The sequence below is a fragment of the Oncorhynchus keta genome, unplaced genomic scaffold (assembly GCF_023373465.1).
Source record: "Oncorhynchus keta strain PuntledgeMale-10-30-2019 unplaced genomic scaffold, Oket_V2 Un_contig_7855_pilon_pilon, whole genome shotgun sequence".
NCBI lineage: Eukaryota > Metazoa > Chordata > Actinopteri > Salmoniformes > Salmonidae > Oncorhynchus > Oncorhynchus keta.
The window spans coordinates 15,001-42,500 of NW_026289716.1; the positions used below are offsets into that span (position 1 = coordinate 15,001).

Here is a 27,500-nt window from a genome sequence, read left to right on the forward strand (position 1 = left end):
GGGGTTGAGTCGTGTCCTGATGTATTAACAGTGAGGTTGAGTCGTGGGGTTGAGTCGTGTCCTGATGTATTAACAGTGGGGTTGAGTCGTGTCCTGATGTATTAACAGTGGGGTTGAGTCGTGTCCTGATGTATTAACAGTGAGGTTGAGTCGTGGGGTTGAGTCGTGTCCTGATGTATTAACAGTGGGGTTGAGTCGTGTCCTGATGTATTAACAGTGGGGTTGAGTCGTGTCCTGATGTATTAACAGTGGGGTTGAGTCGTGTCCTGATGTATTAACAGTGAGGTTGAGTCGTGGGGTTGAGTCGTGTCCTGATGTATTAACAGTGGGGTTGAGTCGTGTCCTGATGTATTAACAGTGTGGTTGAGTCGTGTCCTGATGTATTAACAGTGGGGTTGAGTCATGTCCTGATGTATTAACAGTGGTGTTGAGTTGTGGGGTTGAGTCGAGTCCTGATGTATTATCAGTGGGGTTGAGTCCTGTCCTGATGTATTAACAGTGTGGTTGAGTCGTGTCCTGATGTATTAACAGTGGGGTTGAGTCATGTCCTGATGTATTAACAGTGGTGTTGAGTTGTGGGGTTGAGTCGTGGGGTTGAGTCGTGTCCTGATGTATTAACAGTGGGGTTGAGTCGTGTCCTGATGTATTAACAGTGTGGTTGAGTCATGTCCTGATGTATTAACAGTGGTGTTGAGTTGTGGGGTTGAGTCGTGTCCTGATGTATTATCAGTGGGGTTGAGTCCTGTCCTGATTTATTAACAGTGGGGTTGAGTCGTGTCCTGATATATTATCAGTGGGGTTGAGTCGTGGGGTTGAGTCGTGTCCTGATGTATTAACAGTGGGGTTGAGTCGTGTTCTGATGTATTAACAGTGAGGTTGAGTCGTGTCCTGATGTATTAACAGTGGGGTTGAGTCGTGGGGTTGAGTCGTGTCCTGATGTATTAACAGTGGGGTGGAGTCGTGGGGTTGAAGTCGTGTCCTGATGTATTAACAGTGAGGTTGAGTCGTGTCCTGATGTATTAACAGTGGGGTTGAGTCGTGTCCTGATGTATTAACAGTGGGGTTGAGTCGTGTCCTGATGTATTAACAGTGGGGTTGAGTCGTGTCCTGATGTATTAACAGTGGGGTTGAGTCGTGTCCTGATGTATTAACAGTGAGGTTGAGTCGTGTCCTGATGTATTAACAGTGGGGTTGAGTCGTGGGGTTGAGTCGTGTCCTGATGTATTAACAGTGAGGTTGAGTCGTGTCCTGATGTATTAACAGTGGGGTTGAGTCGTGGGGTTGAGTCGTGTCCTGATGTATTAACAGTGAGGTTGAGTCGTGTCCTGATGTATTAACAGTGGGGTTGAGTCGTGTCCTGATGTATTAACAGTGGGGTTGAGTCGTGTCCTGATGTATTAACAGTGAGGTTGAGTCGTGTCCTGATGTATTATCAGTGGGGTTGAGTCGTGGGGTTGAGTCGTGTCCTGATGTATTAACAGTGGGGTTGAGTCGTGTTCTGATGTATTAACAGTGAGGTTGAGTCGTGGGGTTGAGTCGTGTCCTGATGTATTAACAGTGAGGTTGAGTCGTGGGGTTGAGTCGTGTCCTGATGTATTAACAGTGGGTTGAGTCGTGTCCTGATGTATTAACAGTGGGGTTGAGTCGTGGGGTTGAGTCGTGTCCTGATGTATTAACAGTGGGGTTGAGTCGTGTCCTGATGTATTAACAGTGGGGTTGAGTCGTGTCCTGATGTATTAACAGTGAGGTTGAGTCGTGGGGTTGAGTCGTGTCCTGATGTATTAACAGTGAGGTTGAGTCGTGTCCTGATGTATTAACAGTGGGGTTGAGTCGTGTCCTGATGTATTAACAGTGGGGTTGAGTCGTGGGGTTGAGTCGTGTCCTGATGTATTAACAGTGAGGTTGAGTCGTGTCCTGATGTATTAACAGTGGGGTTGAGTCGTGTCCTGATGTATTAACAGTGGGGTTGAGTCGTGTCCTGATGTATTAACAGTGGGGTCCGGTTCACTAACCTGGGTCAAGGGGGTTGATGTGTGGTCATGTTACGGTCCGGTTCACTAACCGTGGGCCAGGGTTGATGTGGTCATGTTACGGTCCGGTTCACTAACCGTGAGTCAGGGGTTGTTGTAACAGTGGGTTCACTAACCGTGGGCCCTGATGTGTGGTCATGTTACGGTCCGGTTCACTAACCGTGGGCCAGGGGTTGATGTGTGGTCATGTTACGGTCCGGTTCACTAACCGTGGGCCAGGAGTTGTTGTTACGGTCCGGTTCACTAACCGTGGGTCAGGGGTTGTTGTTACGGTCCGGTTCACTAACCGTGAGCCAGGGGTTGTTGTTACGGTCCGGTTCACTAACCGTGGGTCAGGGGTTGATGTGTGGTCATGTTACGGTCCGGTTCACTAACCGTGGGTCAGGGGTTGTTGTTACGGTCCGGTTCACTAACAGTGGGCCAGGGGTTGTTGCGGTCCGGTTCACTAACCGTGGGCCAGGGGTTGTTGTTACGGTCCGGTTCACTAACCGTGGGCCAGGGGTTGTTGTTACGGTCCGGTTCACTAACCGTGGGCCAGGGGTTGTTGTTACGGTCGGGTTCACTTACCGTGGGTCAGGGGTTGATGTGTGGTCATGTTACGGTCCGGTTCACTAACCGTGGGCCAGGGTTGTTGTTACGGTCCGGTTCACTAACCGTGGGTCAGGGGTTGTTACGGTCCGGTTCACTAACCGTGGGCCAGGGGGTTGTTGTTACGGTCCGGTTCACTAACCGTGGGTCAGGGGTTGATGTGTGGTCATGTTACGGTCCGGTTCACTAACCGTGGGTCAGGGGTTGTTGTTACGGTCCGGTTCACTAACCGTGGGCCAGGGGTTGTTACGGTCCGGTTCACTAACCGTGGGCCAGGGGTTGTTGTTACGGTCCGGTTCACTAACCGTGGGCCAGGGGGTTGTTGTTACGGTCCGGTTCACTAACCGTGGGCCAGGGGGTTGTTGTTACGGTCCGGTTCACTAACCGTGGGCCAGGGGTTGTTGTTACGGTCCGGTTCACTAACCGTGGGCTAGGGGGTTGTTGTTACGGTCCGGTTCACTAACCGTGGGCCAGGGGTTATGTTACGGTCCGGTTCACTAACCGTGGGCCAGGGGGTTGTTGTTACGGTCCGGTTCACTAACCGTGGGTCAGGGGGTTGTTGTTACGGTCCGGTTCACTTACGGTGGGTCAAGGGGTTGATGTGTGGTCATGTTACGGTTCGGTTCACTAACCCGTGGGCCAGGGGGTTGATGTGTGGTCATGTTACGGTCCGGTTCACTAACCGTGGGCCAGGGGGTTGATGTGTGGTCATGTTACGGTCTGGTTCACTAACCGTGGGCCAGGGGGTTGATGTGTGGTCATGTTACGGTCCGGTTCACTAACCGTGAGCCAGGGGGTTGATGTGTGGTCATGTTACGGTCCGGTTCACTAACCGTGGGCCAGGGGGTTGATGTGTGGTCATGTTACGGTCCGGTTCACTAACCGTGGGCCAGGGGGTTGATGTGTGGTCATGTTACGGTCCGGTTCACTAACCGTGGGCCAGGGGGTTGATGTGTGGTCATGTTACGGTCCGGTTCACTAACCGTGGGCCAGGGGGTTGATGTGTGGTCATGTCACGGTCCGGTTCACTAACCGTGGGCCAGGGGGTTGATGTGTGGTCATGTCACGGTCCGGTTCACTAACCGTGGGCCAGGGGGTTGTTGTTACGGTCCGGTTCACTAACCGTGGGCCAGGGGGTTGATGTGTGGTCATGTTACGGTCCGGTTCACTAACCGTGGGCCAGGGGTTGTTGTTACGGTCCGGTTCACTAACCGTGGGCCAGGGGGTTGTTGTTACGGTCCGGTTCACTAACCGTGGGTCAGGGGGTTGATGTGTGGTCATGTCACGGTCCGGTTCACTAACCGTGGGCCAGGGGGTTGATGTGTGGTCATGTTACGGTCCGGTTCACTAACCGTGGGCCAGGGGGTTGATGTGTGGTCATGTCACGGTCCGGTTCACTAACCGTGGGCCAGGGGGTTGATGTGTGGTCATGTCACGGTCCGGTTCACTAACCGTGGGCCAGGGGGTTGTTGTTACGGTCCGGTTCACTAAGCGTGGGCCAGGGGTTGATGTGTGGTCATGTTACGGTCCGGTTCACTAACCGTGGGCCAGGGGTTGTTGTTACGGTCCGGTTCACTAACCGTGGGCCAGGGGTTGTTGTTACGGTCCGGTTCACTAACCGTGGGCCAGGGGTTGTTGTTACGGTCCGGTTCACTAACCGTGGGCCAGGGGTTGTTGTTGCGGTCCGGTTCACTAACCGTGGGCCAGGGGTTGTTGTTACGGTCCGGTTCACTAACCGTGGGCCAGGGGTTGTTGTTACGGTCCGGTTCACTAACCGTGGGCCAGGGGTTGTTGTTACGGTCCGGTTCACTAACCGTGGGCCAGGGGTTGTTGTTACGGTCCGGTTCACTAACCGTGGGCCAGGGGTTGTTGTTACGGTCCGGTTCACTAACCGTGGGCCAGGGGTTGTTGTTACGGTCCGGTTCACTAACCGTGGGCCAGGGGTTGTTGTTACGGTCCGGTTCACTAACCGTGGGCCAGGGGGTTGTTGTTACGGTCCGGTTCACTAACCGTGGGCCAGGGGGTTGTTGTTGATGAATTCCCGTCTGATACTGATGTTCTTGAGCAGACACTGTCTGGCGTGGGCCCTCCTCTCCTTGACCGGGTCTTTGGCACACAGCGAGAAGACGGCCAGGTACTCTAACGGGAGGAGCAGCTTGACCAGAGCCAGGTGTAACTTCTGGGCAAAGATCTGACGCACCTGGTAACACTCATCCTGCAGGAGACCACAGAACACGTCAACAACAAGGACAGAACACGACAACAACAAGGACAGAACACTACAACAACAAGGACAGAACACGTCAACAACAAGGACAGAACACGTCAACAACAAGGACAGAACACTACAACAACAACAAGGACAGAACACTACAACAACAACAAGGACAAAACACTACAACAACAAGGACAGAACACTCAACAACAAGGACAGAACACTACAACAACAAGGACAGAACACTACAACAACAAGGACAGAACACTTCAACAACAAGGACAGAACACTTCAACAACAAGGACAGAACACGTCAACAACAAGGACAGAACACTACAACAACAAGGACAAAACACTACAACAACAAGGACAGAACACGTCAACAACAAGGACAGAACACTACAACAACAAGGACAAAACACTACAACAACAAGGACAGAACACGTCAACAACAAGGACAGAACACTACAACAACAAGGACAGAACACTACAACAACAAGGACAGAACACTACAACAACAAGGACAGAACACTTCAACAACAAGGACAGAACACTTCAACAACAACAAGGACAGAACACTACAACAACAAGGACAGAACACTTCAACAACAAGGACAGAACACTTCAACAACAACAAGGACAGAACACTTCAACAACAACAAGGACAGAACACTACAACAACAACAAGGACAGAACACTTCAACAACAACAAGGACAGAACACTACAACAACAACAAGGACAGAACACTACAACAACAACAAGGACAGAACACTTCAACAACAACAAGGACAGAACACTACAACAACAACAAGGACAGAACACTACAACAACAACAAGGACAGAACACTACAACAACAACAAGGACAGAACACTACAACAACAACAAGGACAGAACACTACAACAACAACAAGGACAGAACACTACAACAACAACAAGGACAGAACACTTCAACAACAACAAGGACAGAACACTACAACAACAACAAGGACAGAACACTACAACAACAACAAGGACAGAACACTACAACAACAACAAGGACAGAACACTTCAACAACAACAAGGACAGAACACTTCAACAACAAGGACAGAACACTTCAACAACAAGGACAGAACACTTCAACAACAACAAGGACAGAACACTACAACAACAACAAGGACAGAACACTACAACAACAACAAGGACAGAACACTTCAACAACAAGGACAGAACACTTCAACAACAAGGACAGAACACTTCAACAACAACAAGGACAGAACACTACAACAACAACAAGGACAGAACACTTCAACAACAAGGACAGAACACTTCAACAACAAGGACAGAACACTTCAACAACAACAAGGACAGAACACTACAACAACAACAAGGACAGAACACTACAACAACAACAAGGACAGAACACTACAACAACAAGGACAGAACACATCAACAACAAGGACAGAACACTACAACAACAACAAGGACAGAACACTACAACAACAACAAGGACAGAACACTTCAACAACAAGGACAGAACACTACAACAACAAGGACAGAACACTTCAACAACAACAAGGACAGAACACTTCAACAACAACAAGGACAGAACACTACAACAACAACAAGGACAGAACACTTCAACAACAACAAGGACAGAACACTTCAACAACAACAAGGACAGAACACTTCAACAACAACAAGGACAGAACACTTCAACAACAACAAGGACAGAACACTTCAACAACAACAAGGACAGAACACTACAACAACAACAAGGACAGAACACTACAACAACAAGGACAGAACACTACAACAACAACAAGGACAGAACACTACAACAACAAGGACAGAACACTTCAACAACAAGGACAGAACACTTCAACAACAACAAGGACAGAACACTACAACAACAACAAGGACAGAACACTACAACAACAACAAGGACAGAACACTACAACAACAACAAGGACACAACACTACAACAACAACAAGGACAGAACACGACAACAACAACAAGGACAGAACACTACAACAACAAGGACAGAACACAACAACAACAACAAGGACAGAACACTACAACAACAACAAGGACAGAACACTACAACAACAACAAGGACAGAACACTTCAACAACAACAAGGACAGAACACTTCAACAACAACAAGGACAGAACACTTCAACAACAAGGACAGAACACTACAACAACAAGGACAGAACACTTCAACAACAACAAGGACAGAACACTTCAACAACAACAAGGACAGAACACGTCAACAACAACAAGGACAGAACACTTCAACAACAACAAGGACAGAACACTACAACAACAACAAGGACAGAACACTACAACAACAAGGACAGAACACTTCAACAACAAGGACAGAACACTACAACAACAAGGACAGAACACTTCAACAACAACAAGGACAGAACACTACAACAACAAGGACAGAACACTACAACAACAACAAGGACAGAACACTTCAACAACAACAAGGACAGAACACTACAACAACAACAAGGACAGAACACTACAACAACAAGGACAGAACACTACAACAACAAGGACAGAACACTTCAACAACAACAAGGACAGAACACTTCAACAACAACAAGGACAGAACACTACAACAACAAGGACAGAACACTACAACAACAAGGACAGAACACTTCAACAACAACAAGGACAGAACACTACAACAACAACAAGGACAGAACACTACAACAACAAGGACAGAACACTTCAACAACAACAAGGACAGAACACTACAACAACAACAAGGACAGAACACTACAACAACAAGGACAGAACACTTCAACAACAAGGACAGAACACTACAACAACAAGGACAGAACACTACAACAACAAGGACAGAACACTACAACAACAAGGACAGAACACTTCAACAACAAGGACAGAACACTACAACAACAAGGACAGAACACTTCAACAACAACAAGGACAGAACACTACAACAACAAGGACAGAACACTACAACAACAAGGACAGAACACTTCAACAACAAGGACAGAACACTACAACAACAAGGACAGAACACTACAACAACAACAAGGACAGAACACTTCAACAACAACAAGGACAGAACACTACAACAACAACAAGGACAGAACACTACAACAACAAGGACAGAACACTACAACAACAACAAGGACAGAACACTACAACAACAAGGACAGAACACTACAACAACAAGGACAGAACACTACAACAACAAGGACAGAACACTTCAACAACAAGGACAGAACACTTCAACAACAAGGACAGAACACTACAACAACAAGGACAGAACACTACAACAACAACAAGGACAGAACACTACAACAACAAGGACAGAACACTACAACAACAAGGACAGAACACTACAACAACAAGGACAGAACACTACAACAACAAGGACAGAACACTACAACAACAACAAGGACAGAACACTACAACAACAAGGACAGAACACTACAACAACAAGGACAGAACACTTCAACAACAACAAGGACAGAACACTACAACAACAAGGACAGAACACTACAACAACAAGGACAGAACACTACAACAACAAGGACAGAACACTTCAACAACAACAAGGACAGAACACTACAACAACAAGGACAGAACACTTCAACAACAAGGACAGAACACTACAACAACAACAAGGACAGAACACTACAACAACAAGGACAGAACACTACAACAACAACAAGGACAGAACACTACAACAACAAGGACAGAACACTACAACAACAAGGACAGAACACTACAACAACAAGGACAGAACACTACAACAACAAGGACAGAACACTACAACAACAACAAGGACAGAACACTACAACAACAACAAGGACAGAACACTTCAACAACAACAAGGACAGAACACTTCAACAACAAGGACAGAACACTACAACAACGACAGAACACTTCAACAACAACAACGACAGAACACTTCAACAACAAGGACAGAACACTTCAACAACAAGGACAGAACACTTCAACAACAACAAGGACAGAACACTACAACAACAACAAGGACAGAACACTACAACAACAAGGACAGAACACTACAACAACAACAAGGACAGAACACTTCAACAACAACAAGGACAGAACACTTCAACAACAAGGACAGAACACTACAACAACAAGGACAGAACACTACAACAACAACAAGGACAGAACACTACAACAACAACAAGGACAGAACACTACAACAACAACAAGGACAGAACACTTCAACAACAAGGACAGAACACTACAACAACAACAAGGACAGAACACTTCAACAACAACAAGGACAGAACACTACAACAACAACAAGGACAGAACACTACAACAACAACAAGGACAGAACACTACAACAACAACAAGGACAGAACACTACAACAACAACAAGGACAGAACACTACAACAACAAGGACAGAACACTACAACAACAAGGACAGAACACTACAACAACAAGGACAGAACACTACAACAACAAGGACAGAACACTACAACAACAAGGACAGAACACTACAACAACAAGGACAGAACACGTCAACAACAAGGACAGAACACTACAACAACAACAAGGACAGAACACTTCAACAACAAGGACAGAACACTTCAACAACAACAAGGACAGAACACTTCAACAACAACAAGGACAGAACACTTCAACAACAACAAGGACAGAACACTACAACAACAACAAGGACAGAACACTACAACAACAACAAGGACAGAACACTACAACAACAACAAGGACAGAACACTACAACAACAACAAGGACAGAACACTTCAACAACAACAAGGACAGAACACTACAACAACAACAAGGACAGAACACTACAACAACAAGGACAGAACACTACAACAACAACAAGGACAGAACACTACAACAACAAGGACAGAACACTACAACAACAACAAGGACAGAACACTACAACAACAACAAGGACAGAACACTACAACAACAACAAGGACAGAACACTACAACAACAACAAGGACAGAACACTTCAACAACAAGGACAGAACACTACAACAACAACAAGGACAGAACACTACAACAACAAGGACAGAACACTACAACAACAAGGACAGAACACTACAACAACAACAAGGACAGAACACTTCAACAACAAGGACAGAACACTTCAACAACAAGGACAGAACACTACAACAACAAGGACAGAACACTACAACAACAACAAGGACAGAACACTACAACAACAACAAGGACAGAACACTTCAACAACAACAAGGACAGAACACTACAACAACAAGGACAGAACACTACAACAACAACAAGGACAGAACACTTCAACAACAACAAGGACAGAACACTTCAACAACAAGGACAGAACACTACAACAACAACAAGGACAGAACACTTCAACAACAACAAGGACAGAACACTACAACAACAACAAGGACAGAACACTACAACAACAACAAGGACAGAACACTACAACAACAACAAGGACAGAACACTACAACAACAACAAGGACAGAACACTTCAACAACAACAAGGACAGAACACTTCAACAACAACAAGGACAGAACACTTCAACAACAAGGACAGAACACTACAACAACAACAAGGACAGAACACTTCAACAACAAGGACAGAACACTACAACAACAACAAGGACAGAACACTTCAACAACAAGGACAGAACACTTCAACAACAAGGACAGAACACTACAACAACAAGGACAGAACACTACAACAACAACAAGGACAGAACACTACAACAACAACAAGGACAGAACACTTCAACAACAAGGACAGAACACTTCAACAACAAGGACAGAACACTTCAACAACAAGGACAGAACACTTCAACAACAAGGACAGAACACTTCAACAACAACAAGGACAGAACACTACAACAACAACAAGGACAGAACACTTCAACAACAAGGACAGAACACTTCAACAACAAGGACAGAACACTTCAACAACAAGGACAGAACACTTCAACAACAAGGACAGAACACTTCAACAACAACAAGGACAGAACACTACAACAACAACAAGGACAGAACACTTCAACAACAAGGACAGAACACTACAACAACAAGGACAGAACACTACAACAACAACAAGGACAGAACACTACAACAACAAGGACAGAACACTACAACAACAAGGACAGAACACTACAACAACAACAAGGACAGAACACTACAACAACAAGGACAGAACACTTCAACAACAAGGACAGAACACTACAACAACAAGGACAGAACACTTCAACAACAACAAGGACAGAACACTACAACAACAACAAGGACAGAACACTTCAACAACAAGGACAGAACACTTCAACAACAACAACGACAGAACACTTCAACAACAAGGACAGAACACTTCAACAACAAGGACAGAACACTACAACAACAAGGACAGAACACGTCAACAACAAGGACAGAACACTACAACAACAAGGACAGAACACTACAACAACAAGGACAGAACACTTCAACAACAACAAGGACAGAACACTACAACAACAACAAGGACAGAACACTACAACAACAACAAGGACAGAACACTTCAACAACAACAAGGACAGAACACTACAACAACAACAAGGACAGAACACTACAACAACAAGGACAGAACACTTCAACAACAAGGACAGAACACTTCAACAACAACAAGGACAGAACACTACAACAACAACAAGGACAGAACACTACAACAACAACAAGGACAGAACACTACAACAACAACAAGGACAGAACACTTCAACAACAACAAGGACAGAACACTTCAACAACAACAAGGACAGAACACTTCAACAACAACAAGGACAGAACACTTCAACAACAACAAGGACAGAACACTACAACAACAACAAGGACAGAACACTACAACAACAAGGACAGAACACAACAACAACAACAAGGACAGAACACTACAACAACAAGGACAGAACACTTCAACAACAAGGACAGAACACTTCAACAACAACAAGGACAGAACACTACAACAACAACAAGGACAGAACACTACAACAACAACAAGGACAGAACACTACAACAACAACAAGGACAGAACACTTCAACAACAACAAGGACAGAACACTACAACAACAACAAGGACAGAACACTACAACAACAAGGACAGAACACAACAACAACAACAAGGACAGAACACAACAACAACAACAAGGACAGAACACTACAACAACAACAAGGACAGAACACTTCAACAACAACAAGGACAGAACACTTCAACAACAACAAGGACAGAACACTACAACAACAAGGACAGAACACTTCAACAACAAGGACAGAACACTTCAACAACAACAAGGACAGAACACGTCAACAACAAGGACAGAACACGTCAACAACAACAAGGACAGAACACTACAACAACAAGGACAGAACACTTCAACAACAACAAGGACAGAACACTACAACAACAACAAGGACAGAACACTTCAACAACAAGGACAGAACACTACAACAACAAGGACAGAACACTTCAACAACAACAAGGACAGAACACTACAACAACAACAAGGACAGAACACTACAACAACAACAAGGACAGAACACTTCAACAACAACAAGGACAGAACACTACAACAACAACAAGGACAGAACACTACAACAACAAGGACAGAACACTTCAACAACAACAAGGACAGAACACTTCAACAACAACAAGGACAGAACACTTCAACAACAAGGACAGAACACTTCAACAACAACAAGGACAGAACACTACAACAACAAGGACAGAACACTACAACAACAAGGACAGAACACTACAACAACAACAAGGACAGAACACTTCAACAACAACAAGGACAGAACACTACAACAACAACAAGGACAGAACACTACAACAACAAGGACAGAACACTTCAACAACAAGGACAGAACACTACAACAACAAGGACAGAACACTACAACAACAAGGACAGAACACTACAACAACAAGGACAGAACACTTCAACAACAAGGACAGAACACTACAACAACAAGGACAGAACACTTCAACAACAACAAGGACAGAACACTACAACAACAAGGACAGAACACTTCAACAACAACAAGGACAGAACACTTCAACAACAACAAGGACAGAACACTACAACAACAACAAGGACAGAACACTACAACAACAAGGACAGAACACTTCAACAACAACAAGGACAGAACACTACAACAACAAGGACAGAACACTACAACAACAAGGACAGAACACTACAACAACAAGGACAGAACACTACAACAACAAGGACAGAACACTTCAACAACAAGGACAGAACACTACAACAACAAGGACAGAACACTACAACAACAACAAGGACAGAACACTACAACAACAAGAACAGAACACAACAACAACAAGGACAGAACACTACAACAACAACAAGGACAGAACACTTCAACAACAAGGACAGAACACTACAACAACAACAAGGACAGAACACTACAACAACAAGGACAGAACACTACAACAACAAGGACAGAACACTTCAACAACAAGGACAGAACACTTCAACAACAACAAGGACAGAACACTACAACAACAAGGACAGAACACTACAACAACAAGGACAGAACACTTCAACAACAACAAGGACAGAACACTTCAACAACAACAAGGACAGAACACTTCAACAACAAGGACAGAACACTACAACAACAACAAGGACAGAACACTACAACAACAACAAGGACAGAACACTACAACAACAAGGACAGAACACTACAACAACAACAAGGACAGAACACTACAACAACAAGGACAGAACACTACAACAACAAGGACAGAACACTACAACAACAAGGACAGAACACTACAACAACAAGGACAGAACACTACAACAACAACAAGGACAGAACACTACAACAACAACAAGGACAGAACACTACAACAACAACAAGGACAGAACACTTCAACAACAAGGACAGAACACTACAACAACAACGACAGAACACTTCAACAACAACAACGACAGAACACTTCAACAACAAGGACAGAACACTTCAACAACAAGGACAGAACACTTCAACAACAACAAGGACAGAACACTACAACAACAACAAGGACAGAACACTACAACAACAAGGACAGAACACTACAACAACAACAAGGACAGAACACTACAACAACAACAAGGACAGAACACTTCAACAACAAGGACAGAACACTACAACAACAAGGACAGAACACTACAACAACAACAAGGACAGAACACTACAACAACAACAAGGACAGAACACTACAACAACAACAAGGACAGAACACTTCAACAACAAGGACAGAACACTACAACAACAACAAGGACAGAACACTTCAACAACAACAAGGACAGAACACTACAACAACAACAAGGACAGAACACTACAACAACAACAAGGACAGAACACTACAACAACAACAAGGACAGAACACTACAACAACAACAAGGACAGAACACTACAACAACAAGGACAGAACACTACAACAACAAGGACAGAACACTACAACAACAACAAGGACAGAACACTACAACAACAAGGACAGAACACTTCAACAACAAGGACAGAACACTACAACAACAAGGACAGAACACGTCAACAACAAGGACAGAACACTACAACAACAAGGACAGAACACTACAACAACAAGGACAGAACACTTCAACAACAACAAGGACAGAACACTTCAACAACAACAAGGACAGAACACTTCAACAACAACAAGGACAGAACACTACAACAACAACAAGGACAGAACACTACAACAACAACAAGGACAGAACACTACAACAACAACAAGGACAGAACACTACAACAACAACAAGGACAGAACACTTCAACAACAACAAGGACAGAACACTTCAACAACAACAAGGACAGAACACTACAACAACAAGGACAGAACACTACAACAACAACAAGGACAGAACACTACAACAACAACAAGGACAGAACACTACAACAACAACAAGGACAGAACACTACAACAACAACAAGGACAGAACACTACAACAACAACAAGGACAGAACACTACAACAACAACAAGGACAGAACACTTCAACAACAAGGACAGAACACTTCAACAACAACAAGGACAGAACACTACAACAACAAGGACAGAACACTACAACAACAAGGACAGAACACTACAACAACAACAAGGACAGAACACTACAACAACAAGGACAGAACACTTCAACAACAAGGACAGAACACTACAACAACAAGGACAGAACACTACAACAACAACAAGGACAGAACACTACAACAACAACAAGGACAGAACACTTCAACAACAACAAGGACAGAACACTTCAACAACAAGGACAGAACACTACAACAACAACAAGGACAGAACACTTCAACAACAAGGACAGAACACTTCAACAACAAGGACAGAACACTACAACAACAACAAGGACAGAACACTTCAACAACAACAAGGACAGAACACTACAACAACAACAAGGACAGAACACTACAACAACAACAAGGACAGAACACTACAACAACAACAAGGACAGAACACTACAACAACAACAAGGACAGAACACTACAACAACAACAAGGACAGAACACTTCAACAACAACAAGGACAGAACACTTCAACAACAAGGACAGAACACTACAACAACAACAAGGACAGAACACTTCAACAACAAGGACAGAACACTACAACAACAACAAGGACAGAACACTACAACAACAAGGACAGAACACTACAACAACAAGGACAGAACACTACAACAACAAGGACAGAACACTACAACAACAACAAGGACAGAACACTACAACAACAACAAGGACAGAACACTTCAACAACAAGGACAGAACACTACAACAACAAGGACAGAACACTTCAACAACAAGGACAGAACACTTCAACAACAAGGACAGAACACTACAACAACAACAAGGACAGAACACTACAACAACAACAAGGACAGAACACTTCAACAACAAGGACAGAACACTACAACAACAACAAGGACAGAACACTACAACAACAACAAGGACAGAACACTACAACAACAAGGACAGAACACTACAACAACAACAAGGACAGAACACTACAACAACAACAAGGACAGAACACTACAACAACAACAAGGACAGAACACTACAACAACAAGGACAGAACACTCAACAACAACAAGGACAGAACACTACAACAACAAGGACAGAACACTACAACAACAAGGACAGAACACTACAACAACAAGGACAGAACACTTCAACAACAAGGACAGAACACTTCAACAACAAGGACACAACACTACAACAACAACAAGGACAGAACACTACAACAACAAGGACAGAACACTACAACAACAACAAGGACAGAACACAACAACAACAAGGACAGAACACTACAACAACAACAAGGACAGAACACTACAACAACAAGGACAGAACACTACAACAACAACAAGGACAGAACACTACAACAACAAGGACAGAACACTACAACAACAAGGACAGAACACTACAACAACAAGGACAGAACACTTCAACAACAAGGACAGAACACTTCAACAACAAGGACAGAACACTTCAACAACAACAAGGACAGAACACTACAACAACAACAAGGACAGAACACTACAACAACAAGGACAGAACACTACAACAACAACAAGGACAGAACACTACAACAACAAGGACAGAACACTACAACAACAACAAGGACAGAACACTACAACAACAAGGACAGAACACTACAACAACAAGGACAGAACACTTCAACAACAACAAGGACAGAACACTACAACAACAAGGACAGAACACTACAACAACAAGGACAGAACACTACAACAACAAGGACAGAACACTTCAACAACAACAAGGACAGAACACTACAACAACAAGGACAGAACACTTCAACAACAAGGACAGAACACTACAACAACAACAAGGACAGAACACTACAACAACAAGGACAGAACACTACAACAACAACAAGGACAGAACACTACAACAACAAGGACAGAACACTACAACAACAAGGACAGAACACTACAACAACAAGGACAGAACACTACAACAACAAGGACAGAACACTACAACAACAACAAGGACAGAACACTACAACAACAACAAGGACAGAACACTTCAACAACAACAAGGACAGAACACTTCAACAACAAGGACAGAACACTACAACAACAACGACAGAACACTTCAACAACAACAACGACAGAACACTTCAACAACAAGGACAGAACACTTCAACAACAAGGACAGAACACTTCAACAACAACAAGGACAGAACACTACAACAACAACAAGGACAGAACACTACAACAACAAGGACAGAACACTACAACAACAACAAGGACAGAACACTTCAACAACAAGGACAGAACACTTCAACAACAAGGACAGAACACTACAACAACAAGGACAGAACACTACAACAACAACAAGGACAGAACACTACAACAACAACAAGGACAGAACACTACAACAACAACAAGGACAGAACACTTCAACAACAAGGACAGAACACTACAACAACAACAAGGACAGAACACTTCAACAACAACAAGGACAGAACACTACAACAACAACAAGGACAGAACACTACAACAACAACAAGGACAGAACACTACAACAACAAGGACAGAACACTTCAACAACAACAAGGACAGAACACTACAACAACAAGGACAGAACACTACAACAACAAGGACAGAACACTACAACAACAAGGACAGAACACTACAACAACAAGGACAGAACACTACAACAACAAGGACAGAACACTACAACAACAAGGACAGAACACTTCAACAACAAGGACAGAACACTACAACAACAAGGACAGAACACTACAACAACAAGGACAGAACACTTCAACAACAACAAGGACAGAACACTTCAACAACAACAAGGACAGAACACTTCAACAACAACAAGGACAGAACACTACAACAACAACAAGGACAGAACACTACAACAACAACAAGGACAGAACACTACAACAACAACAAGGACAGAACACTACAACAACAACAAGGACAGAACACTTCAACAACAACAAGGACAGAACACTTCAACAACAACAAGGACAGAACACTACAACAACAAGGACAGAACACTACAACAACAACAAGGACAGAACACTACAACAACAACAAGGACAGAACACTACAACAACAACAAGGACAGAACACTACAACAACAACAAGGACAGAACACTACAACAACAACAAGGACAGAACACTACAACAACAACAAGGACAGAACACTTCAACAACAAGGACAGAACACTACAACAACAACAAGGACAGAACACTACAACAACAAGGACAGAACACTACAACAACAAGGACAGAACACTACAACAACAACAAGGACAGAACACTTCAACAACAAGGACAGAACACTTCAACAACAAGGACAGAACACTACAACAACAACAAGGACAGAACACTACAACAACAACAAGGACAGAACACTACAACAACAACAAGGACAGAACACTTCAACAACAACAAGGACAGAACACTTCAACAACAAGGACAGAACACTACAACAACAACAAGGACAGAACACTTCAACAACAACAAGGACAGAACACTTCAACAACAAGGACAGAACACTACAACAACAACAAGGACAGAACACTTCAACAACAACAAGGACAGAACACTTCAACAACAAGGACAGAACACTACAACAACAACAAGGACAGAACACTTCAACAACAACAAGGACAGAACACTACAACAACAACAAGGACAGAACACTACAACAACAACAAGGACAGAACACTACAACAACAACAAGGACAGAACACTACAACAACAACAAGGACAGAACACTTCAACAACAACAAGGACAGAACACTACAACAACAACAAGGACAGAACACTACAACAACAAGGACAGAACACTACAACAACAACAAGGACAGAACACTTCAACAACAAGGACAGAACACTACAACAACAACAAGGACAGAACACTTCAACAACAAGGACAGAACACTTCAACAACAAGGACAGAACACTTCAACAACAAGGACAGAACACTACAACAACAACAAGGACAGAACACTACAACAACAACAAGGACAGAACACTTCAACAACAAGGACAGAACACTACAACAACAACAAGGACAGAACACTTCAACAACAAGGACAGAACACTTCAACAACAAGGACAGAACACTTCAACAACAACAAGGACAGAACACTACAACAACAACAAGGACAGAACACTACAACAACAACAAGGACAGAACACTTCAACAACAAGGACAGAACACTACAACAACAAGGACAGAACACTTCAACAACAAGGACAGAACACGTCAACAACAACAAGGACAGAACACTTCAACAACAACAAGGACAGAACACTTCAACAACAAGGACAGAACACTTCAACAACAACAAGGACAGAACACTTCAACAACAACAAGGACAGAACACTTCAACAACAACAAGGACAGAACACTACAACAACAAGGACAGAACACTACAACAACAACAAGGACAGAACACTACAACAACAAGGACAGAACACTTCAACAACAACAAGGACAGAACACTACAACAACAAGGACAGAACACTTCAACAACAAGGACAGAACACTACAACAACAACAAGGACAGAACACTACAACAACAAGGACAGAACACTTCAACAACAACAAGGACAGAACACTTCAACAACAACAAGGACAGAACACTACAACAACAACAAGGACAGAACACTTCAACAACAACAAGGACAGAACACTACAACAACAAGGACAGAACACTACAACAACAACAAGGACAGAACACTTCAACAACAACAAGGACAGAACACTACAACAACAACAAGGACAGAACACTACAACAACAACAAGGACAGAACACTACAACAACAACAAGGACAGAACACTTCAACAACAACAAGGACAGAACACTACAACAACAACAAGGACAGAACACTTACAACAACAAGGACAGAACACTTCAACAACAAGGACAGAACACTACAACAACAACAAGGACAGAACACTTCAACAACAACAAGGACAGAACACTACAACAACAACAAGGACAGAACACTCAACAACAACAAGGACAGAACACTTCAACAACAACAAGGACAGAACACTTCAACAACAACAAGGACAGAACACTACAACAACAACAAGGACAGAACACTTCAACAACAACAAGGACAGAACACTACAACAACAACAAGGACAGAACACTACAACAACAAGGACAGAACACTACAACAACAAGGACAGAACACTTCAACAACAACAAGGACAGAACACTACAACAACAAGGACAGAACACTTCAACAACAACAAGGACAGAACACTTCAACAACAACAAGGACAGAACACTACAACAACAACAAGGACAGAACACTTCAACAACAAGGACAGAACACTACAACAACAAGGACAGAACACTTCAACAACAACAAGGACAGAACACTACAACAACAACAAGGACAGAACACTACAACAACAAGGACAGAACACTACAACAACAACAAGGACAGAACACTACAACAACAACAAGGACAGAACACTACAACAACAACAAGGACAGAACACTTCAACAACAACAAGGACAGAACACTACAACAACAACAAGGACAGAACACTACAACAACAACAAGGACAGAACACTACAACAACAACAAGGACAGAACACTTCAACAACAAGGACAGAACACTTCAACAACAAGGACAGAACACTACAACAACAAGGACAGAACACGTCAACAACAAGGACAGAACACTACAACAACAAGGACAGAAAACACAGAAAAGAAAAAAAGCCCACCCTGACAGAAACATGTCCTAAAGTCCCACCCTGACAGAAACGTGTCCTAAAGTCCCACCCTGACAGAAACGTGTCCTTAAAGTCCCACCCTGACAGACAGTCTGACAGAGACATGTCCTAAAGTCCCACCCTGACAAAAACGTGTCCTAAAGTCCCACCCTGACAGACAGTCTGACAGAGCCATGTCCTAAAGTCCCACCCTGACAGAAACATGTCCTAAAGTCCCACCCTGACAGAAACGTGTCCTAAAGTCCCACCCCGACAGACAGTCTTACGTTGATAACCAGCCCACCCTGACAGAAACGTGTCCTAAAGTCCCACCCTGACAGAAACATGTCCTAAAGTCCCACCCTGACAGAAACATGTCCTAAAGTCCCACCCTGACAGAAACGTGTCCTAAAGTCCCACCCTGACAGAAACATGTCCTAAAGTCCCACCCTGACAGAAATGTGTCCTAAAGTCCCACCCTGACAGAAACATGTCCTAAAGTCCCACCCTGACAGACAGTCTGACAGAAACGTGTCCTAAAGTCCCACCCTGACAGACAGTCTGACAGAAACATGTCCTAAAGTCCCACCCTGACAGAAACATGTCCTAAAGTCCCACCCTGACAGAAACGTGTCCTAAAGTCCCACCCTGACAGAAACATGTCCTAAAGTCCCACCCTGACAGAAACGTGTGCTAAAGTCCCACCCTGACAGACAGTCTGACAGAAACATGTCCTAAAGTCCCACCCTGACAGAAACGTGTCCTAAAGTCCCACCCTGACAGAAACATGTCCTAAAGTCCCACCCTGACAGAAACGTGTCCTAAAGTCCCACCCTGACAGAAACGTGTCCTAAAGTCCCACCTTGACAGACAGTCTGACAGAAACGTGTCCTAAAGTCCCACCCTGACAGACAGTCTGACAGAAACGTGTCCTAAAGTCCCACCCTGACAGACAGTCTGACAGAAACATGTCCTAAAGTCCCACCCCGACAGAAACGTGTCCTAAAGTCCCACCCTGACAGACAGTCTTACGTTGATAACCAGCCCACAGAGCTGGAACTGTTCCGGTGTGATGATGTCATGGTAAACCGGCTCCTGGGCCAGCTTCATGATGGCTCCTCCTGCTGCCAGACGCAGACGAGACATGTCTGACTTACTGCGGGAGGAAGAGGAGGAAGAGGAGGAAGAGATGTGAGTAATGAGCATGAATTACTATTTTGTAACCTACCCCCCCCCCCCCAAAAATGCAGTTAGCCTGACCACTTAACCAACGACCTCTAATCCCTAACCTTCAACACCTGACCCAGAGGTCTCCCTCTGAGACCAGCATGGCTGACAGCAGTCTGACCTCTGACCTCCACATACCTGATCTTCTTCTGTTCTGCGAGGTCTCCCTCTGAGACCAGCATGGCTGACAGCAGTCTGACCTCTGACCTCTACATACCTGATCTTCTTCTGTTCTGTGAGGTCTCCCTCTCAGACCAGCGTTGTTGACCTCTGACCTCCACATACCTGCTAGTTTTCTGTTCTGTGAGGTCTCCCTCTCAGACCAGCGTTGACAAAGACCTCTGACCTCCACATACCTGATCTTCTTCTGTTCTGTGAGGTCTCCCTCCGAGACCAGCATGGCGGACAGCAGTCGGAGGGTGGAGTTGGCCGATTTAGACTGGTTTGTTCTTCATACCGAGGAGCCAACGCACCAACAGCTTAATGGCCTGGACCTGGGGAGGAGAGACGGAGAGAGGGAGGACAGAGAAAGGGAGAGGAGAGTCAACTCAGTTGGTAGAGCATAGTGCTTGAAATTACCAGGGTTATAGGTTTGAGTCCCACTGGGGACCCGTGTGGGGGGAAAGTATTAGAAAAGAGAGAGGTAGAGGAGAGCGAGGGACAGAGAGAGACAGGAGGAGAGCGAGGGACAGAAAGAGAGAGGAGAGCGAGGGACAGAAAGAGAGAGGAGAGCGAGGGACAGAGAGAGAGGAGGAGAGCGAGGGACAGAGAGAGAGGAGAGTGAGGGACAGAGAGAGAGGAGAGTGAGGGACAGAGAGAGAGGAGAGTGAGGGACAGAGAGAGAGGAGAGCGAGGGACAGAAAGAGAGAGGAGAGCGAGGGACAGAAAGAGAGAGGAGAGCGAGGCAGAGAGGGAGGGACAGAAATATAGAGGAGAGCGAGGGACAGAGAGAAGAGGCACAGAAAGATAGAGGAGAGTGAGGGACAGAGAGAGGGACAGAAAGAGAGGAGGAGTGCGAGGGACAGAGAGCGAGGCGGAGAGCGAGGGACAGAAAGAGAGAGGAGAGCGAGGGACAGAGAGATCGAGGAGGAGAGCGAGGGACAGAAAGAGAGGAGGAGAGCGAGGGACAGAGATCGAGGAGGAGAGCGAGGGACAGAGAGATCGAGGAGGAGAGCGAGGGACAGAAAGAGAGAGGAGGAGAGCGAGGGACAGAAAGAGAGAGGAGGAGAGCGAGGGACAGAAAGAGAGAGGAGAGGAGGAGGCAGAGAGAGGGAGGGACAGAAATATAGAGGAGAGCGAGGGACAGAGAGAAGAGGCACAGAAAGATAGAGGAGAGTGAGGGACAGAGAGAGAGGACAGAAAGAGAGGAGGAGAGAGGACAGAGGAGATATGAGGCGGAGAGCGAGGGACAGAAAGAGAGAGGAGAGCGAGGGACAGAAGGAGGAGAGAGGTAGAGTAGTTAGGAGGACAGAGATCGAGGAGGAGAGGAGGGAGGGACAGAAAGAGAGGAGGAGAGCGAGGGACAGAGATCGAGGAGGAGAGCGAGGACAGAGTGTAGAGGAGAGATATGTAGCGTGGACAGGAGAGTGGAGGAGAGGAGGGATAGAAGAGAGAGGAGGAGATATGTAGAGGGACAGAAGATAAGAGAGAGGAGGAGAGCGAGGGATATGAAAGAGAGAGGAGGAGAGTGTAGACAGAAAGAGAGAGAGGAGAGCGAGGGACAGAAAGAGGAGATATGGAGAGTGTAGGACTCAGGAGAGTGTAGTTAGGAGGAGATATGTAGAGGGTAAGAGAGTGTAGAGGAGGGATATGTAGAAGAGAGAGGAGGAGAGAGTGTAGTTAGGAGGAGATATGTAGAGGAGTTACCTCAGGACAGTGTAGAGGAGGAGATATGTAGGAGTGTAGCAGGAGAGTGTAGTTAGGAGAAAGAGAGTGTAGTCAGGAGAGTGAGGAGATATGTAGAGTGTAGTTACAGGAGAGTGTAGTTAGGAGGAGATATGAGAGAGTGTAGTTACCTTAGGAGAGTGTAGAGAGATATGACAGAGATATGAGAGTGTAGTTACCTTAGAGAGTGTAGTTAGGAGGAGATATGAGAGTGTAGTTAGGAGAGATATGTAGAGAGTGTAGTTACCTCAGGAGAGTGTAGTTAGGAGGAGAGTGTAGTTAGGAGGAGATATGTAGAGTGTAGTTACCTCAGGAGAGTGTAGTTAGGAGGAGATATGTAGAGTGTAGTTACCTCAGGAGAGTGTAGTTAGGAGGAGATATGTAGAGTGTAGTTACCTCAGGAGAGTGTAGTTAGGAGGAGATATGTAGAGAGTGTAGTTACCTAAGGAGAGTGTAGTTACCTCAGGAGAGTGTAGTTAGGAGGAGATATGTAGAGAGTGTAGTTACCTCAGGAGAGTGTAGTTAGGAAGAGATATGTAGAGAGTGTAGTTACCTCAGGAGAGTGTAGTTAGGAGGAGATATGTAGAGAGTGTAGTTACCTTAGGAGAGTGTAGTTAGGAGGAGATATGTAGAGTGTAGTTAGGAGGAGATATGTAGAGAGTGTAGTTACCTCAGGAGAGTGTAGTTAGGAGGAGATATGTAGAGTGTAGTTACCTCAGGAGAGTGTAGTTAGGAGGAGATATGTAGAGTGTAGTTACCTCAGGAGAGTGTAGTTAGGAGGAGATATGTAGTGTAGTTACCTCAGGAGAGTGTAGTTAGGAGGAGATATGTAGAGTGTAGTTACCTCAGGAGAGTGTAGTTAGGAGGAGATATGTAGAGAGTGTAGTTACCTCAGGAGAGTGCAGTTAGGAGGAGATATGTAGAGAGTGTAGTTACCTCAGGAGAGTGTAGTTAGGAGGAGATATGTAGAGAGTGTAGTTACCTCAGGAGAGTGTAGTTAGGAGGAGATATGTAGAGTGTAGTTACCTCAGGAGAGTGTAGTTAGGAGGAGATATGTAGAGTGTAGTTACCTCAGGAGAGTGTAGTTAGGAGGAGATATGTAGAGTGTAGTTACCTCAGGAGAGTGTAGTTAGGAGGAGATATGTAGAGAGTGTAGTTACCTAAGGAGAGTGTAGTTACCTCAGGAGAGTGTAGTTAGGAGGAGATATGTAGAGAGTGTAGTTACCTTAGGAGAGTGTAGTTAAGAGGAGATATGTAGAGTGTAGTTACCTCAGGAGAGTGTAGTTAGGAGGAGATATGTAGAGAGTGTAGTTACCTTAGGAGAGTGTAGTTAGGAGGAGATATGTAGAGTGTAGTTAGGAGAAGATATGTAGAGTGTAGTTACCTCAGGAGAGTGTAGTTAGGAGGAGATATGTAGAGTGTAGTTACCTCAGGAGAGTGTAGTTAGGAGGAGATATGTAGAGAGTGTAGTTACCTAAGGAAAGTGTAGTTACCTCAGGAGAGTGTAGTTAGGAGGAGATATGTAGAGAGTGTAGTTACCTCAGGAGAGTGTAGTTAGGAGGAGATATGTAGAGTGTAGTTACCTCAGGAGAGTGTAGTTAGGAGGAGATATGTAGAGTGTAGTTACCTCAGGAGAGTGTAGTTAGGAGATATGTAGAGTGTAGTTACCTCAGGAGAGTGTAGTTACCTCAGGAGAGTGTAGTTAGGAGGAGATATGTAGAGTGTAGTTACCTCAGGAGAGTGTAGTTAGGAGGAGATATGTAGAGTGTAGTTACCTCAGGAGAGTGTAGTTAGGAGGAGATATGTAGAGTGTAGTTACCTCAGGAGAGTGTAGTTAGGAGGAGATATGTAGAGTGTAGTTAGTGTAGGAGGAGATATGTAGAGTGTAGTTAGGAGGAGATATGTAGAGTGTAGTTACCTCAGGAGAGTGTAGTTAGGAGGAGATATGTAGAGTGTAGTTACCTCAGGAGAGTGTAGTTAGGAGGAGATATGTAGAGTGTAGTTACCTCAGGAGAGTGTAGTTAGGAGGAGATATGTAGAGTGTAGTTACCTCAGGAGAGTGTAGTTAGGAGGAGATATGTAGAGTGTAGTTACCTCAGGAGAGTGTAGTTAGGAGGAGATATGTAGAGTGTAGTTACCTCAGGAGAGTGTAGTTAGGAGGAGATATGTAGAGTGTAGTTACCTCAGGAGAGTGTAGTTAGGAGGAGATATGTAGAGTGTAGTTACCTCAGGAGAGTGTAGTTAGGAGGAGATATGTAGAGTGTAGTTACCTTAGCCAGCACCTCAGGAGAAACTTCTTCGTCAGATGTCCACAGCTTCCCATTTTTGTTTCCTAGAGACTGGAGACACTTTATTATATATATATACATTACATACCCAGTGTCCCTCTCTACAACCCCTGTTTCCTAGAGACTGGAGACACTTTATTATATATATATACATTACATACCCAGTGTCCCTCTCTACAACCCCTGTTTCCTAGAGACTGGAGACACTTTATTATATATATATACATTACATACCCAGTGTCCCTCTCTACAACCCCTGTTTCCTAGAGACTGGAGACACTTTATTATATATATATACATTACATACCCAGTGTCCCTCTCTACAACCCCTGTTTCCTAGAGACTGGAGACACTTTATTATATATATATATACATTACATACCCAGTGTCCCTCTCTACAACCCCTGTTTCCTAGAGACTGGAGACACTTTATTATATATATATATACATTACATACCCAAGCACTACAGCAGTGACCCTCTCTACAACCCCTGTTTCCTAGAGACTGAGACACAAGATGGTGAAGCACGAGCAGCACATCCCCTCTTTATTATATATATATATTACATTACATACCCAGTGTCCCTCTCTACAACCCCTGTGTCTTTAGGTGTCCCTCTGTACTAATCCCTGTGTCTTTAGGTGACCCAAGCACTAGCAGTGTCCCTCTCTACAATCCCTGTGTCTTTAGGTGACCCAAGCACTAGCAGTGTCCCTCTCTACAATACCTGTGTCTTTGTCTAGCAGTGTCCTCTTTACAATCCCTGTGTCTTTAGGTGACCCAAGCACTAGCAGTGTCCTCTCTACAATCCCTGTGTCTTTAGGTGACCCAAGCACTAGCAGTGTCCCTCTCTACAATCCCTGTGTCTTTAGGTGACCCAAGCACTAGCAGTGTCCCTCTCTACAACCCCTGTGTCTTTAGGTGACCCAAGCACTAGCAGTGTCCCTCTCTACAACCCCTGTGTCTTTAGGTGACCCAAGCACTAGCAGTGTCCCTCTCTACAATCCCTGTGTCTTTAGGTGACCCAAGCACTAGCAGTGTCCCTCTCTACAATCCCTGTGTCTTTAGGTGACCCAAGCACTAGCAGTGTCCCTCTCTACAACCCCTGTGTCTTTAGGTGACCCAAGCACTAGCAGTGTCCCTCTCTACAATCCCTGTGTCTTTAGGTGACCCAAGCACTAGCAGTGTCCCTCTCTACAATCCCTGTGTCTTTAGGTGACCCAAGCACTAGCAGTGTCCCTCTCTACAACCCCTGTGTCTTTAGGTGACCCAAGCACTAGCAGTGTCCCTCTCTACAACCCCTGTGTCTTTAGGTGACCCAAGCACTAGCAGTGTCCCTCTCTACAACCCCTGTGTCTTTAGGTGACCCAAGCACTAGCAGTGTCCCTCTACAACCCCTGTGTCTTTAGGTGACCCAAGCACAACCCCTGTGTCTTTAGGTGACCCAAGCACTAGCAGTGTCCCTCTCTACAACCCCTGTGTCTTTAGGTGTCAGTGTCCCTCTCT

The 27,500-nt window shown here is 44.7% G+C and overlaps 2 long non-coding RNA genes and 1 pseudogene across 9 annotated transcripts in view; 1 reads left to right on the forward strand and 2 right to left on the reverse strand.

Annotated features, from left to right (window-relative positions):
• LOC127926586 (sister chromatid cohesion protein PDS5 homolog A-like) overlaps positions 1–27,500 on the reverse strand; it is a 65,862-nt pseudogene that overhangs the window by 13,665 nt on the left and 24,697 nt on the right.
• On the reverse strand, positions 23,980–25,968 carry LOC127926588 (uncharacterized). 8 transcript variants are annotated; one of them, XR_008124481.1, is made up of 3 exons: positions 25,624–25,968; positions 25,374–25,524; positions 23,980–25,332 (listed from the first exon to the last, which is right to left on the reverse strand). It is a non-coding gene; the product is annotated as an uncharacterized LOC127926588 (long non-coding RNA). The 8 variants fall into 8 exon arrangements; XR_008124483.1 differs by having other exon boundaries at positions 23,980–25,133; positions 25,245–25,524; XR_008124478.1 differs by having other exon boundaries at positions 23,980–25,089; positions 25,134–25,524.
• LOC127926587 (uncharacterized) overlaps positions 26,797–27,500 on the forward strand; it is a 3,589-nt gene continuing 2,885 nt past the window's right edge. Inside the window, exons 1-3 of the long non-coding RNA XR_008124476.1 lie at positions 26,797–26,964; positions 27,063–27,160; positions 27,483–27,500. The exon at positions 27,483–27,500 is cut by the window's right edge and continues 19 nt beyond it. This is a non-coding gene — a long non-coding RNA (uncharacterized LOC127926587). The remainder of the gene's footprint in view (positions 26,965–27,062; positions 27,161–27,482) is intronic.